The sequence below is a fragment of the Alligator mississippiensis genome, chromosome 1 (assembly GCF_030867095.1).
Source record: "Alligator mississippiensis isolate rAllMis1 chromosome 1, rAllMis1, whole genome shotgun sequence".
NCBI classification, from domain to species: domain Eukaryota; kingdom Metazoa; phylum Chordata; order Crocodylia; family Alligatoridae; genus Alligator; species Alligator mississippiensis.
This window is the reverse complement of record NC_081824.1, coordinates 36,135,534-36,152,062: the sequence shown is the minus strand read 5'-3', so window position 1 is coordinate 36,152,062 and position 16,529 is coordinate 36,135,534. Positions and strand designations below refer to the sequence as shown.

General features: G+C 45.9%; 1 protein-coding gene across 4 annotated transcripts in view; it reads left to right on the top strand.

Moving 5' to 3' along the window:
• The first annotated feature begins 9,249 nt into the window (after positions 1-9,249).
• Positions 9,250-16,529, top strand: part of COLEC11 (collectin subfamily member 11) — a 60,955-nt gene continuing 53,675 nt past the window's right edge. The window contains exon 1 of one of the 4 annotated variants that reach the window (XM_014597335.3): positions 9,250-9,930. The gene's annotated coding sequence lies outside the window, so the exon portion shown is untranslated. Of the gene's footprint in view, positions 10,008-16,529 lie in introns of all 4 variants that reach the window. The other 3 variants (XM_006265514.4, XM_014597336.3, XM_059729872.1) reach the window with 3 other exon arrangements.

The window sequence follows — 16,529 nt, the reverse complement described above, 5'->3', positions numbered from 1 at the left end:
TTTGATACCTTGGCTCTTCTGTAAGTGGGGAGAATATTTAGCTTCACTAAATGGCAGTGCAGATTTTTACCAGCTCCCTATTGTCAGGTTTTCTCTCTGACCTAGCAAGGTTGTATGTCAAAATAAGCGTACATGTAAACTTGGTAGGTATTTTAAAATATTTTTCCTTGGTTTAAGAGCTGGCTGTGTAGTTGTGCCAGATGCAGAGGGGTTGGTGATTTGGGATTTGTTTATCATGTGGGATAGTAGGAAACTGCCAGTATTTGAGCTGCCTGGGTTACTCCCAAAGTTAGTGCCCTGGGTGATGCTTCCAACACAGGTGCCAGAGCTGGTGAGTACAGCGCTTTTTTTTTTTTAAGTGCTGGGAAGCTGGGCTAGGTGGGGGATGGGGCCAGGCAGGGCAGCCATGGGGGCTTCCCCTGTGGCTCCCTTGGCTGTTCCTGCCTCTGCCCTGGCAGGGGGAGCCACAGGGGCTATGCCCTGCAGCTGCATGCCCAGCTGCCACAGAGGGGGTGGGAGGGTGGATGCAGGCGTGGCTCGCTCCAGGCGGCAGCAGGGCATAGCTCCTGCTCCCAGCACTGGTGCGCCTGCATCAGCACTGGGAGCAGGGGCTCTGCTGCCACTTGCCAGCTGATGCAGCAGGGTGTGGGATGCAGGGCTATACCCTGCTGCCACTTGCCCCCTTCTGCCTGGAGTGAACTGCGCCCGCATCCCACCTGCCACCTCAGCTGGGCAAGCAGCAGCAAGGCAGAGCTCCCACTCCCAGTGCTGCTATGCTCCCCCTCACTCCCCGAGTAATGCGCCCCCTGCCCTGCCTGGGTAGCTTGTCCCAGCCCCAGTCCCTTTCTTCCGCACGTCCCTTCCCTCCCCCAACCCCAACAGACTTACCAGCTAGAGGCAGCTGTCAGCTGCCTGTTTAGTCTATGGCCAAATCTTCGAATCAGCTGAATCTTTTTCTGAATTGATTTGGAGCTTTTACTTGGTCTCCCGATTCGATTCAGATTCGGAGATTTGGTTCCCGAATTGGGCCAAATCTCTGAACTGAATCGCATACCGAAGCTTCACACAGCCCTAGTTGATATTATAGTTCAAATGCATGGCATAGAAGATGAAAGTCTAACGGTGCACATTTGCAGCCTCTCCTAAGGAAAGGGAGGATCCATTTAATTTGCTATTAAAGTTGTCTCTTTCTTGCCCCTGTTTTAATACTGCTTTCTTTACTGCCCTGGCAGCATCTTTTCCTTTGTAGAACTTGTGCAGGGGAAGAACTATTTGAGTGTTCAGTATTCCCTCAACCTTACCAGGGTAGAAGTGAGCGTAATATTGGCTCAGGTGATTAGTTTCTCTGTCTTACTGAACAGAAAGGAGACGGCACTCCTTGATGCTGCTTCTGACACTGGAAATAATACAGGATAATGGTTTGACTCTTGGCAGAGACGTATAAATTCTGTTCTCAATTATGGCTATAGGTTACATGTGATGAGCCTTTAGATCTAGGGTTGTCAACTCTGACTGAATCTATTCTGGGAGATTTTTTCTTTCTTAAAATATCCTATTAAAATCTTCCGGATTGCTTTCAATAGTCACTGGGACATTGATGCCAATTCCAGCAGCCTTCCGGCCAATCCAGCAGAGTTGGCAACCCTATTTAGACCTGTGTAACACCACTTTTTCTAAAGCATATCCCCTTGTCTACCAGATCTGGTGTCAAGGGGGAGTTTAAAGAAAACAGGCAAAACAGTAAATTAGTGAACCAACCATGTCTCTTTCAATTGAAGGGAAAACAAGCTCCCTTCCAAGCTGCTAGAGGAGACAGAAAATACCAACTAAGTAACTTCAAATTCTCATCTGCCTTCCCTTCAAAAAGGAGGAGCGCTAACTTTTAGAGAAGTATTTGTATTAAGTGTTAGCTTCAGCTGCTAAAAGCCCATTATTCATCTCACTGGATTTTTAAGGTATCTACAGACTTGGGAAGACACTGTATTTTTTTTTTTCCCATGCAGAAAGCTTTCAACCTAGAAACCTCAGAATCTAGCTTCAGTTATCCAACCGGATAGGAGAAAGCTGAATCTGATTGATTGTTAGTCACTGTCTTCTTACCAGCCTCTCCAATAAGGAAGCCGTATTCTGGGAAGGGCTGTGGTCTCAGGCAGGCTAATAGTCTTGCCCTGTGATTAGGAAGAAATCTGTTAGCTTTATGAGCGACTGTTAGGAAGTTGCTGGTACATCTTCGGTTGTGTATTGAAGAAAAAAAAAAAAATCTGAGCGTCATCATGTTCTACCTGATGCACGAGACCTCAGCACTGGATAGTGTAGAAGGTGGCAAACTTTTCTAAGGGCAGTCTAGTGTTAGGGCCTGGCCAATGCTCAGCTGGCAAGATTGCGTGGGTCTTTTGGGCCATAGGTTGCTGACACCTGGCAAGGCACGACTGACAGAACTCTTCCCAGAAAAAGTTCTCAGTTCTTGGTTGGTTTTTAGCTATTTGCTATAACTTAAATAGCCCAAGTTTTTCACAGCAGTTTGCTGTTTTCCAAATGCAAAGCATTGCCTTCCTACAACTATTATTTCTGTGATTTACAGAATAAAATGGAGACCTAGCCTTTCTCCTGATAAAAGAAAATACCAGCAGCACTAGGTTTAGAGCACTTTGCTGGAATCTGGTTAAATGTAAAATGAAAACCACACGTACCTCTAGGAGATGGTGGTAAAAGTTCACTTGAAGATAGCTAAAGCATTTTAGGCACCATGACCATCAGGAACTGCAAAGATCTGCTACTCTCAGTGACAATGTTCATATTAAGAAGGGAAAACACCTGAAGTTACTCTACTTGTGACTTCTGCCTTAAGTATGCAGAAAACCTAAAGATATTTGTGGCGCATAAACACTATTGTAGGAATAGATCAAAGGCTTGTCCTGATTTAGTCACAAAATCCCATGTATGCTGAGGCTAGTAATGCAATTAAACACAAGCCTCTAGCTTCCTCTAGCAAGTCTATACAATTACTGTTGACAGTCTGGAAAGTCAGTCTGAGGTGCCATCTGGACCAGCACTAATCAGCCTTCTGGGAATAGCGATGCCAAATGTCTTCACCTGGATCAGACTCCATGTGAGACCATTGTCAGACTTTTTGCTCCTTTGTCTATTTTAGGAGAAGCAAAGTGGGGAGGGGAGACACAAGGGTGGTGTTGGGTTTTTTGGGCGGGGAGGAGGGTGTGCAGGAGGGAGGAAACTCAGTTGTTCTGCACTAAGGCACTGCACAATTCTAAGAGAATAAGTGAAGCAATAGATGTCCTATACTGTATCATGGGAAGCTCAGGTTGTGTAAACTATCAGTGAAGCATTGACTTAGTAAAAAAAAAATAAAGCCGAATTAAGGGTTCTGCAGCACCAGCAAATGCTATTGTATTAACTTGTTGAAGCCTTTTCCAAATACCCCTTATGTAGCTGTCTCCCAGCTTCCTTGAGGAAGATGACTTCTAGTATAGACCTGTCTTAGAACTGGGCATGCCTTCACCAGAGCTAGGAACATACCAAGCCCCAGGCTTTTTGGACTGAAATATTTTAACTTCTAGAAAACTTTCTAGATGAATAGATTATGGATCAGATGTCTAGCGGCATTCTTCCTGGCCTCCTATTCCCACTGTATTAGAATACCATAGCATTTTAAAGGCAGTTATTCTCACAGCACCCCTGTGAGGCTGAGAAATGCCGTTAGCCCTGTTCTGCAGACACACTCTGCTGTTGTCTGTGGCTTGCCTTAAGTCAGATGAAACATCTGTGATCTCCTGATGTTGCCAGGTCTTAATTCTCTGACTACTGGATCATCTTTTCCCCTTGCTAGAATACAGACTATACTGATGGTGTAGAAACTCTCTATGGATTATATTCGATCTCAACATTGCCCAGTCCCATTTTAACAAATCCCAGTGGGGCTAGGGTGTAGGAGGCTAAGCAAGAGACTTGGGAGGATTTTGTCCCCCTTGTGGCTACACTTGTTGATTGCAACTGGCCACAAGGTAGATGACCTCTGCAACTGATTGTGAGGGATAGAGTTACAGCTTTGCCATTCTGCAAAGACTGTTAGAACAAGAGGAAGCTGCACCTTGAGAAGAGCAGTACTCATTTACTCTTCACTGTCCTATTGCAAGAGAGAAGTGGGGGAGTACAGCTTTGTTTTGCTCCCTACACAAAGCTGAGCCTGAAGGCTTTCCCTAATTGTTGTGCACTTTTCTGTGATGAGGAAGAGGAAGGTTTGTTATTGGGACTTGCCTCAGGGGGTTACTACAGTCATAATTTTGATTAATAACTTGCCAGCTGGATGCTATCTATGGAGTTAGAACATCACACAGGCAAGCTCTTCAGGTTATTAACTGCTCTGTGACACTTAGGCTGTTTACAGACATGGAATAAAACCCCAAACAGAGCTTTACTTTCAGCTTGGTGTGCCAAGCACAGCACATGTCCAGAAGAGCAATTGTATCAGTTTGACCCAATTTGTCCAGTGTCTGTATAGCTCACGTGCTTCAGCAGGGCATTTTGGTGCTTTTATTTAATAGCTGATTGAATCAGCTATTGGATAAAACCACCAAAAAGCTCCACTAAAGTGTGCGAGCTAAACAGATGCTGAGGAGCTGGGGCAAACTGATGTGATTCCTTTTCTGCTTAAGTGCTTTTCCCACCTGCCACCGCACCCCCCATCTGTCAGTGCCCTTAGTGGTGAGGTACTGTAATTTCTGCATACTGTCTACAGATACCGGTGATGCCCCATCCTGTGTTTTGGATCCTAGTGCAATTTACATCGATGTAAATGTCCAGACCTCAATGGATAAATTAGTAATGTGTTATGGTGTTCATGGTGATGTTTTTGAAAGAACCTATAGGCCTAACACATTGATTTCCATGAAAGTTATATGCCTGGTGGGGTTTTCAAAGGCACCTCTTTGCATCTTTAGGCATATGAATACAGCACAGCCTTATAGCAATCCCCCACTTTTAACAGCTCCAACAACAGGAACAAATTTTCATTTTTATGATGCATTAAATTGACTGACCCTAGTAGCGCAAATACTTTTTTGTTAAAATGAACTTTTATTCTAGTTTGAAGGAGGTCTATTACAATGAGGCTGTATTCTAGCCCTGAGCCTCACTGCTTCTGTTACATCAGGGTGGGCAAAATACAGCCCACAGGCAACATCTGGCCTGCCAGGCACTTTCTTCTGGCCCATGACACCCACCAACTAATTGTATCCCGTCCAGCCTTTCTGCCCACAAGGGTGGGAGCAACGCTCCCATATATACATCCCCTGCCAACATACCCTATTGTGCCTCACTCCTACCCTTGTGGGCAGAAGGGCTTGGCCCAGTCAGCAGCAGATTCCTGGTGGGGTTGCTGCTGCCACTGCAGCAGCTGCCGGGGGACCTGCTTGGTTTCCCTGGCATTCCACTCACTCCAGGCACCAGGTAGGGAAGTGGTGGGGGCAGGGGCAGAGCTGCAGCTGGGTGGGAGCACAGAGCATGGGGCTGGGGCTGGCGGCAGCGTGGAGCTCGGATGGGCAGGGTGCGGGGACCACACACTCCCCTATGGTGTGTAGCTCCCAGTAGCAGCAGCAGCAGGTGGGGATGCTTAGGGTGCTTGTACTCAGTACAGGCACTGGCACCTGGCAGCGTGTGGCTCCAGCCAGCACTGCATATCGTGCTGAGGAATGCAGCTTGGCTGGGCCGCCTCTCTCACCAGGGCTCTGCGCCGCACATATGCAGTTCCTGCACTTGCATGCCACTGGAGGGAAGCCCTGTGTGCTGGAGCTGGCTGCCTTTGCTGCCCACTGCCGTACAGGTCCTGGGACTCCATGGGAAAGCAGGGGCCAGAGCTCCCCTCCACTTCTGGAGGAGTTCTGGGATCTGCGCAGGAGGGGGCAGGGAAGGCAGCCAGCTCCAGCACATGGGGCTTCCCTCCAGTGGCGTGCAAGTGCAGGGACTGCATGTGCACAGTGCAGAGCCCCGGCAATAGAGGCTGACCAGCTGGGCAGTGCTCCTCACCGTGATGTGCAGTGCTGGCGAGAGCTGTGTGCTGCCAGGCATCAGCACCTGTAGGGCATGAGTGCCCTGAACACCCCTGCCTGCTGCTGCTGCTGCTGGTGGGGGCAATGCGCCATAGGGGGAGTGTAGGGAAGGAGTCCCCACATTCCTTCACACTGCCCCACACCCACCACCCTCCTTCATACCCCACAAATGGCCTACACCCACATCCTGCCCTCGCAACCCCCCACATATACACTATTGTCCTCCCACACACAGCCACACCCCCTCACAAACCCCCCACCCCACCACACACACGCACACACACACACACACTATACAAGACTAACACTTTATTTTTGAATTATTATGCAATCACGCCTATACACAGTATGCAAACACAAATTATGACAAAAATATTTTTGGTAATAAAGTTAAAATATGTATGTAGTAGTAGTTGGAAACTTTTCATGTATGATTTTGTTTTTTTCTGGTTTGAAGATAGCACCCCCCTCTTCCCAAAGGAGTACTTCTGGGGGGTAAAGGGAGGGACTTCTGGTGGCAAAAGTCAGGGGTTAGGGGGTAGGACTTCCAGTCTCAAGATGGCAACGAGGGGGTGGGGTAACTGTCAAGGGGTGGGGCTACCAATGCGGCTTTTGACAGCTCACCAAAACTCATTAAGCAGCCCTCCAGTTGGAGTCATTGCCCGCCCCTGTGTTACACTAACACACGGGTGTCAAACACGTGGCCCATGGGCTAGATTTGGCCTGCAGAGCTCTTCCATCTGGCCTGCTGGTCGGCAGGTACTGCAGCTTGAAAGTGAGGCTAGGGGTGTGTGGCCTGCCACCAAATTCAGCAGACGCAGCCCTCACCTGCTCTGTCACTGCCCAGCCTGCACTGCTGCCTCCAGATTTCCACTGCTGCCGTTGGACCTGCCCCAGCTGCTGCTCACCCTGGCTCTGGTCCAGCTTGAGGCATGGGGTGAATTTGACACCTGTTTGTCCAAAAACATCTCACTGGTGTGGAGCAGTGGACAATAGCAAAGGTGTCGGTACTGAGCTTTAGGTTGTCTTTTGGTTTCTGATTTGTAGAGTAGTATTGATAATGTACCCTATTGGAGTGCATTACTCCCTGTGCAAATACTTTGAGAATCTCATTATGGGACCACAGACTCTGGCTGGCCTTAACATGCCTCCTTTTTCTGGCTTCTATCATCTGTTTCCCATGTTCCTATTGCCCATGCAGAGCCAAACTGATGTTTGGATGCAGACAACAGCTGTTAGAAGCAACCTGTCCTGGTTGTATGTTGCTTCTACATGGTTGCAGGGAGTGTCCTCTGAATATATAGTACAGAAAATATTCCTAGAGGAAATAATACTGGTAGAAGGTTGCTGCTGCTACCTGGTATCACTGCGAAGGAGCACTGACTGTGCTGGGCCAAGTGAAGGATGACATTCCCACTACCACACAAGGAAGGAGTTGCTCAGGAAGGGAGTAAACACACTTTCTCTCTCTGGTCCAAGGGGCAGTTTCTCTAGGCTTTGGTCAAAAAAGTCTACTGACTTTGCTCCCTGCCCCTTTTGGAGTACTGGCTATTCCTAATAGTTGCAACATGGTCTCTGGGCAGTCCAGGCCCTGGTGATTCAAATAGAGTGATTTTTCTCTCTTTGTTCCTTTTACTTCATTGAGACTGCTCCAGTGTTGCGTAAGTAGCACGGATAGATTTGCCTAAGCAGAGAGGGCAGAGCTAAGACTCCATGTCTTCAGCTTGTAAACAGGACTGGGTGCTCATCTTCCTTTCATCCTTCTCCCCTTGCCCCCCCCCGCCCCGCTGGGTGAACTCCAAAGACTGTAGAAGGGACACAATATTGCATCTTAAGAAACTTCAAAAAATTTCTCTTCAAACTTTCAGAGAATTATATTTCATTAGTTTTTTTCCCCAACCAACAAGAAAACTGCCCTGGCCTTTTTCATAAATGCTTTTTTCCCTTTTCCCCTTGAATGAACCAAGCCCATACATTCTTTTTCCTTTTTCTTGGGAAAACATTTGCACTCAGGAATGCCTTCTCTTTACAGTGCCTGGTCTTCCCTATGCCCTCAAACCAGTGTTAGTTTCCCTTGGACAGTTTATTGTCTTGGTTTCCTTTTTTCTTATTCAATTCTATTTTCATGAATGTGAATCCTTCCTTTGCTTCCAGCTCTCATCAAGGAAAATGTTGTCCTTTTCTAATTCCCCTTCTGTCCCTCAAAGTTATTTATGTGTTTAACTAGAGAGATTTAGAAACATATGTAAATATATGTCCCATTGCCATTGTAACATGATCTTCAAAGGCTTGGATAAAAGTTATTTTGCTACATTCTTTACATCAAACAGTTTCTTTAGCAGTCCTTTGGCAGCATCATTGCTCCAAGGATCCAATCCTGTGAAGTGTTGATTGTTCCTCTCTCACTGAACCCATGGGATTTATTATATGTATACAGTTAAGAGTATTGGGATTTTAATTTATGTGATCTTTATATATTTGCATTATCTACCACTGCTTTCATCTTTTGCACTGATAAAATTTCAATATCATCATCTAGTCAAGTTTTGACATCTTATTATGTCTATTACAAAAAAAAGGGAGTGGGGTGGGGAAAGGAAGGGTAGTCTGCTAAGTTCAGCCTACCGTGGAAAGGAAATAGCTTAGATATCAAGATTTAAGGATCTACATTTATACTGGAAAAAGCAGCTTAGGCCTTTTATCTTAGGTATGCTCTTAGTCTTCAGAGACTAATTAATTATCAGTATAGATTTGGTCGACAGTGTTTTATTATATTATGTAATGTAATATACTGCACTTTATATACATGACAGGGAAGTCTGCTTAAGTCTGGTAAAAGCAGAAAAAAGTCTGTCACAGCAAAAAGACAAGGGTAACAAAGATAGACGTGTTCTTCATAAACCCATCTTTACCCCTTGTAAGCACTTTCTCCCGGTGCATACACCACTGCACAGCTCAATCCTGAACTGTGCCAAGATCTCAGAGAAGATCTGTTGTTTAAGATGTATACTTATTACACTAACACTTCCCTAGCACTGAAGTGCTGTGATTTACCAAAGAGTCAAACCATGACCATTGTTGAAGAGTGAACAGCAACATGGTACAATCATTTAGAGGCTATATTGCAGGACATCTGAATTCCTTTTCTGCTCTTCCTACAGGCAGGAAACCTCCCTTTGATGTCAAAGGGCAACTTCCTGTGGGTAAGGAGAACAGAACAGCCTTGAAGATCTTAGCCATGTGTAGAATTTAGTACTTAGATTGTCATAAAGCAATGAGAGTTAGCTCTAAAACAGATGCATGTTTTCCTCCAGCAGTGAAAAATACTTGGGTTAATTGCAAAATAGGGGCAGAGGGATCTCGTGTAGGCAAAGAATGTGTTAATGTCACATATTAAAAGTTGACAAGGTTGCTGATCTTGACATGATCTATATATCATCTGCTGAAATTAAAGTGTGCAAGAAAAATTGTACTCTGATTGAATATAGTGCATACAGCTGTGGTTGCCCAGATCTAAACAGTTAAAAAGGGGTTCCATGCTAGAAAAGGGGAGGGGAAAGTGAGTGCATTCCCAAAAAAGTACATTCCCAAAATAAAGAGCTTACATCATGGACCTTTTCAGCTTTCCCACACTTCCCTCCTAATTATTGTCCTGCAGGACAGCTGATCTATTTCAAGCAGGAAGCTGTTTACAGATAACACTTGCAACTGTTTTGTCTGATTTGTTGAACTGTCGAAAAGCAAAAGCAACATCTTTCCAAATTAAAAACTGTCAGACTTCTGTAAACAGCAGCAATGAGGTTCATTTGTGCAGTGTCCCTGCAGTCACAGAGCGTTCCACGGTTCTCATTTTCTCAACAATCGTGAGGTAGGAGAGACTTTTGCAGTTTTACTGTTTCGAAGGGTATAAAGAGAACATCTGGATGGATGGTAGGAACCAATTATGTAAGTGGCAAAGTATGACTGACAACTGGTGTGTGTTAGGGGAAAGAGAAGTAAATAACAGGTTTGGTGTACTGCAGTTTAGGAGGTAATGTGGAACTTACTGCTTACAGGAGCCTGTGTGATTTACTTCACAAAACTTCTTTTTATCCTAGATTTTGTAATTTAAAATGTGAAGCAAGAAAGAGTGAATTGTAAGAATGGAGTGTTGTTTTTATTTTGAGTTTTCAAATTTTGTAATCAAGTTTAGTTGTTTTTAAAGTATTCACTTTTCATCTCCATACCCATTAATGAGGTTTTGTAATTTCAGCTTTGTGTGTGTGTGTGTGTGTGTGTGTGTGTGTGTGTGTGTGTGTGCATGCGTGCGTGCATGTGTGTGTGTGTGTGTGTGTCTGGCTAGAACATTCATGGCTTAATTGCCACAAGTGAGAGAGGATGGCTTGTTCTTCATAATAGAAAAAATCCCCATTTAACATTGAAAATGATAAACGTTTCTCCATCTCTCTCTCCCTCTTCCTCTCTCTTTTCCCCGCTTTCCATCTCTAATTTCTTCTGCAGTACCAGGTTGTTGCGTATAAAAGATGAGTTTATAACATAGCCCTAATGCAAAGGAGAGAAGTCATGTTGTATATGTCATACTGAAGTAGATGATGGAGGATCTTATAATGACATGGCTATGTCAGTGGCTAGTAAAGGGGCACCTTTAGTGAAGATTGAATCACAGATAATAAAAACTGTATCTAGTGGTATATTCAATAAAGGATTTCATATACAACTGGTGGATGATATTACCTGCAAGGTTTGAGAGGGGAGAAAATTGTTTGTCTGCATAATGGTGAAATACAGTTTTATTTTTCACTTGTCATACAAAGAAATTAAATCTCTGAGATGAAAAGATTACAAATTGCTGCTAAGTTGCTGAAAGGCTCTGAAAATGTAACTGGAAAAATGGTGGTAGTGTTCGTTCTCAGCAGCTGCTTTTTGAGCATTTGGATTTTGGACATTTCCAATTTACAATCACGGTCATTAAACAACTAGAGACAGTGGAGGCTGTGAAACAACCATTGATTTCCAGAAATGATTGCTAATTCAGAATAATGACATCAATTTTTCAGTCTTTCTATTACATCCCTTCTTGCAATGCTGGTAACACTTTGATCAGAATACATTAACTATATTTTTAAAAATAAGGTATCGCATGTCATTGCTTTGAAGTCTAGTTGATTTTGATTAGAATGAGGAAAAAAAATGACAACTGATCTCAATCTTGCAACTGATTCATGGATCAGCCTGAGGCACTTCTTGTGAGCTTCTGTGGAAGAGATTGACTCCTCTGTGCCAGGAAGTGCCTGGCATAATGTGATCCTGATATTGGTTAGGGCCTTTGGCCACTGCTATAATGCAAATAATAACAGTCCTTCAGAAGAGAAGCATTTTTTTCAAATGCTTTTGATTCTTTAAATACTATACTTTAGAAGTGAACATGTGGCTACACAAAATCACCTAAACAATACTATATTTTGTATTCTTAATATATTCATTATCAACCAAATATATAGTCAAACCTTTAACAGAAACTGTAGCAGAAGATTGAGTTTTCAACACAACAGATCCTCATGCAAAGTGTCCACTTTCTAAGGGAAACTTCATTTTTGTCAGTTCTTTCTGGCTTAAATCCAAGTGGGTTTTTTTTAGCCAAGAATGTGACTTCTAGTGCCTTATGGGAATTCAAGTTTGTTCCTTTGTCTCTGGGCCAGAACCTACAGATGAACTACATCTCCCATAAAGCACCATGGTCAAGAGCTCCATGTTGTATTGATTCTCCTGGCTAACAGAGAAAACCATGATGCATTATGTAGTTCAGCTGATCTACAGAGAAAGGCCACAAGAAACAAATGCTGGGCAAGGCAAAGCCTCATTGCTCCAAAATAGCTCAGAAAGTCAAGCAAATTCTCATTGTCATGTAGCTGGGGAGGAGCCAGCTTCATGCTTGTTTGGTAATCCATGTTAACACACAGACAGCATCCCCACCTGAGCCGTTATCATGGATTCACACCTGTCTAAGGTCCTTCTCCACAGTGCCCAAGTGCCTCACAGCCTCTAAAGTATTTGTCCTTGCAACGCCCCCCGTGACATAACAATTATCCTATCCTCATTTTACAGACTGGGAACTGAAATTTGAAGGAAATTAGGAAGAATTTTGAAGGTAGCTAGACCTAGAAAATCCCATGAGGTGCTTAAAGCATGCACGGGCAGTTCTTCAAAAGGCTTTCTTTTGGTGCCGAATTAATTAGTAGGGGTGCCTGCCCCCAGAATGAAATCCAGAATCTTTGTTAGGTACCAACATGCCTTATACAGCACACGGGAGATTTGTGTACCTGAGGTGAAAAGCCCTGCTCACTGAGTGGGAGCTGCCTAGAAACAGCCAATAGGAAATGCTGAGGACAAATCTGGTCCAGACATTAACTAGTACCTACTACTAGTTCTAAGAACGCAAAGTTCATTAGGTTGTGTGCCCATATCATGTATGACTGTTAGGCCAGGCAGGAGGATGTCGGAGGTGGAAGCGTTGCAGTAAAGCCACAGAGACTGACAGACATTTAGATTTGGTCTTGTTTTGCTTGCTCTGGTAAGCTCCTTGTTCAATGTTCTGAAATGCTTCCTTTTAGCGTTGTCCCATAAATGTGGTATCAAAAGTGCACCAACAAAAAGAGTGCAAGAAAATGCCAAAGATCGGCCACCAATACTTCTGGTTTCATTACAGGTTTGTCTCAATTTATGATCGAATTCACATAAAGGGAACCCAGTTTACAATGTAACAAATAGGGATAGGTTCCCATGGTGGTGAGGGAGGGAGTAAGGCTGGGACTAAGGAAGGGGCGGGGGGAGGGGTGCCCCTCCGGGGCTGCAGCAGGGAGCAAAGCGGAGGGAACTGTCAGTGGGTGCAGGGCAGGGGGCATGGCTCTTGCTGCAGCAGGGGCTGGGGTGAGTGGGAACAAGCGTGGGCATGGGACGCAGCACAGGTTGTATGCACTCACGCCATCCCCTGCTGTAGCTGCCCCGGGAGTGGCTGACACCAGCTGCCTGCAGCCACTGGGATGCACCATGCCCCGAACCCCCTGGGGATCCAGTTGTCCCCACTTATTTCAGCCCCTGCTGCAGCAGCCCCAAGAGTGGCTGATGCCAGCTACCTGCAGCCGCTGGGCTGCACTGTGCCCCAAACTCCCCAGGGCTCCAGTTGTCCCCATTCACCCCAGCCCCTGGTCTGGACTGTGCCATGCTGGGTGCAGGCAGGTGGTGTCGGCTGCTCCCAGGGCCGCTGCACTAGGGGCTAGGGTAAGTGGGAGCCCTGGGGTACACGGGGCATGGCACAGCTTGTCCGCACTTACCCCACCCCATCCCCTGCTGCAGCTACCCCGGGAGTGGCTGGGGCTCTGCTTGTTCCCACTCACCCCAGCCCCTAGTGCAGCAGCCTCAGGAGCAGCTGACACCACCTGCCAGCACCACAGCATGGCACAGTTGAGGGGCTGGGGTGAGTGGGGACAACCAGAGTCCTGGGGGGTTTGGGGCACAGTGCAGCCCAGTAGCTGTAGGTAGCTGGCATCGGCTGCTTTTGGGGCTGCTGCAGCAGGGGCTGGAGTGAGTGGGGACAACTGGAGCCCCAGAGGGTTCAGGGCATGGTGCAGCCCAGTGGCTGTAGGCAGCTGGCATTGGCCACTCCTGGGGCAAGGGTTGGAGTGAGTGGTGTTTGGGGCATGGTGCAGCCCAGTGGCTGCTCCTGGGGCTGCTGCAGCAGGGGCTGTGGTGAGTGGGGCCCCAGCCTCGTGGCCCTTTCCCCTCTCCCCATAGTCTTACCTGCTTATGGTGGCACCTATGCCGATTGCATAAGAGTGAATATACCTTGCATATAACGAATTTGGGGTGTAAAAAGAGTCATTGCATAAAAGTGAATTTGCATATACAGAACCCACATAAATCAAGAGAAACCTGTAGTACACTGAATAGCCCCAGTGACAGGAGTGTTTAGCTATGTTCCGTACTGCAAGAATGCTATAAAAGAGGGTGGTGAAGCATTGGTTAGCATGTTGATTAGTGTAATGCAGAGAGAGCCTCAAATTATTTATGAATCACTTACCTTTGCTGAGGAAGGCAATAAGAACAACTATGACATCATTCTTGAAAAGCTTTGCAAGCATATCTTTCTTGAGAGGGATGTGTGGCCATGTTTTTATCAGAGAGGGTGCAGAGGTACAGAGGAAGCTTGGAAGCTTTTATAAGGGCACTAAATGATGAATGAGAACATTGTGACTTTTTACCAGCTGTAGAGAACGCAGAAAATTTGTTGAACACTTGAGATTTAAACCAAAGATATTTAAGAAAATTGTAATGAATGGCTAACTCTCCAAATGACAGCACAGTGAAGATTAAAGGAATCAAGTAAGAAAATAGTGTAAAACTGGCACAGGAAGGACTATTCTTGCACTGGAAAGAGAAGCAACAGGGGAAAAAAGTATTTTAATTAATTCAGTGATCAAAAGTGTTGAAAGGAGAAAATGGGACAGAAAACCTTGGAGCTAAGAGCTTGCCTGACAACTGTACAAGTTATTATGGTGGTCCAATAAAAGATATCAGCAAAAACACCCTGCTTCTTTCAGATTACAGGAAAGAAGCCAGGCTTATTCTATGCTCTTCTTAATTTGCTAGTGCAGAATATGCTGTATTTGTCAGCTAGAAAACCACTACAGTAAAGCCCTGGTCATTTGTATCCGAGTGGTTTGCTACCCATATCGTTCACACTAGGTTGCCAAAGTAAATATGAGCTGCTCAGCTGTTTGCTGCAGCTTTATTTCAAAGGACATGTCAGTGGGAGCTCAACACCAGTCCCATACAACTGATTGAGAGGTGGCATCTTGGAAATAAAAGCCATAGCAAAGAGCTGGCATATGTTGTTAGTTGTGCCCAGTGGTTTGTTACACATGTCTATACTGGCTAGCTTTTGAACCCTCATTTTTGAGGGGTGAGGGGTAAAGAACTGAACCCTGCAAAGGATCTGCTTTCTGCTTTGCTTATAATGTAGACCAGAAATTCTAGTAAAATATCATTTGGCATGGGGAGTAGCAATATCTTTTGTGGAGGGGTGACAGTTTTATTTCTAGGAATATTTGAATATTTGACTATAGGAATCTTTGTAAATATTAATACCATACTACTTTGTCATGGAAGTGATGCCAGTAACACTTGTTACTGTTATTTTGCATGTGGGGGAAAGGGTGTTTTTGTTCTGTGTTTGTAGAACTATTTCCAGCTAAGTGCAGATTCACTTGTATTAAAAAGTAAGACTGATGTCTAGTATTCACATGAGTCCATGGCTAGAGATGTAAGAAAGTCATTGGGATCATGTGGTGAAACAGAAGAAGCAAGTAGAGAGCATATGGCAGGATTAATAACACCTGTTTCCTAGGATCAATCAGTGACATTCAGGAATTAGTGTGGACTGTTAATCATAAAATATTCAACACAATTCTTCAATTTAAACTTGATTTAGGAGCAGAGTCTGTTGGGGATGACAAAGTAAAACAGCCTTGTTTGAACTCTAAGGCTAGAGACGGAAGTTACATATAAACCAGTTTAAGTGATTGGAAACTGGTTTAAACCTGTAACAGAACTGAAGTTCAGCTCACATAAACCCGGTTTGAGATGAACCTGGATGGGTGCAGTATCGGATTTAACTGATTTAGGTTCAACTGGTTTATGGAACGTCTGTCCCAGCTCCCCTCCCAACTCACGTGTGGTCGCAGTGCCCCCGTACTCCATTCCAGGAGTCCTTGTGGGTGGGCAGGTGAGCAGGCTAGCCTCTGCCACTGCTCCTCTGCTCTGGCCAGCTGGGCTTGCCCCACCCTGGGCTATCTCAAAGCAGGGCAGGGGGAGGCAAAGCAGGGAAAAGGATCCCCTTGCCCAGCCTGGGCTCCCCACCCCTCCAGCTGGGTCTTCCTCCCCCAGGCCAGACCAGGTGGACAGCCCTGCCCCCTGTGAGTCTCTGCCTCTGACCTGCAGGGGAGATGGGGGAAAGGAGCCCCTCTACCACATATATGGGGGGTTGCTCAGTGTGGGGCTTCCCTCCCCACCTTCTATGGAGTGCTCCCATCCCTTCCACCTGGCCCAAGCCCCTGGGCTGCCCGATGTGCATGGGTTCCAGCAGGATATGTCGGGTGGCCCAGAAGACTTCTGCCAGGCAGCAAGGACAGTAGCATGCCACACGGGGAAGGTTTGCAGGGACGTGTGGGGAGTGGATCGGAGCTCTGCTCTGGGCCCCAGCCCCATGTTGTTCCCACCCCATGATCTGGGTCCCCACCCACCAATCCCAGTCCTGGACACCACTCCCAACCCCCCACAATCCAATTCCATCTGCCTGATTCAGCACATCGCCCATTGGGGTCCTGGCTGGTCTCCATGGAGACCCCACCTGCCCACCTACAAGCTTTGTTTGGCACCCCCAGTGGTGGGTGCGGGACGGATGGGTTGGGC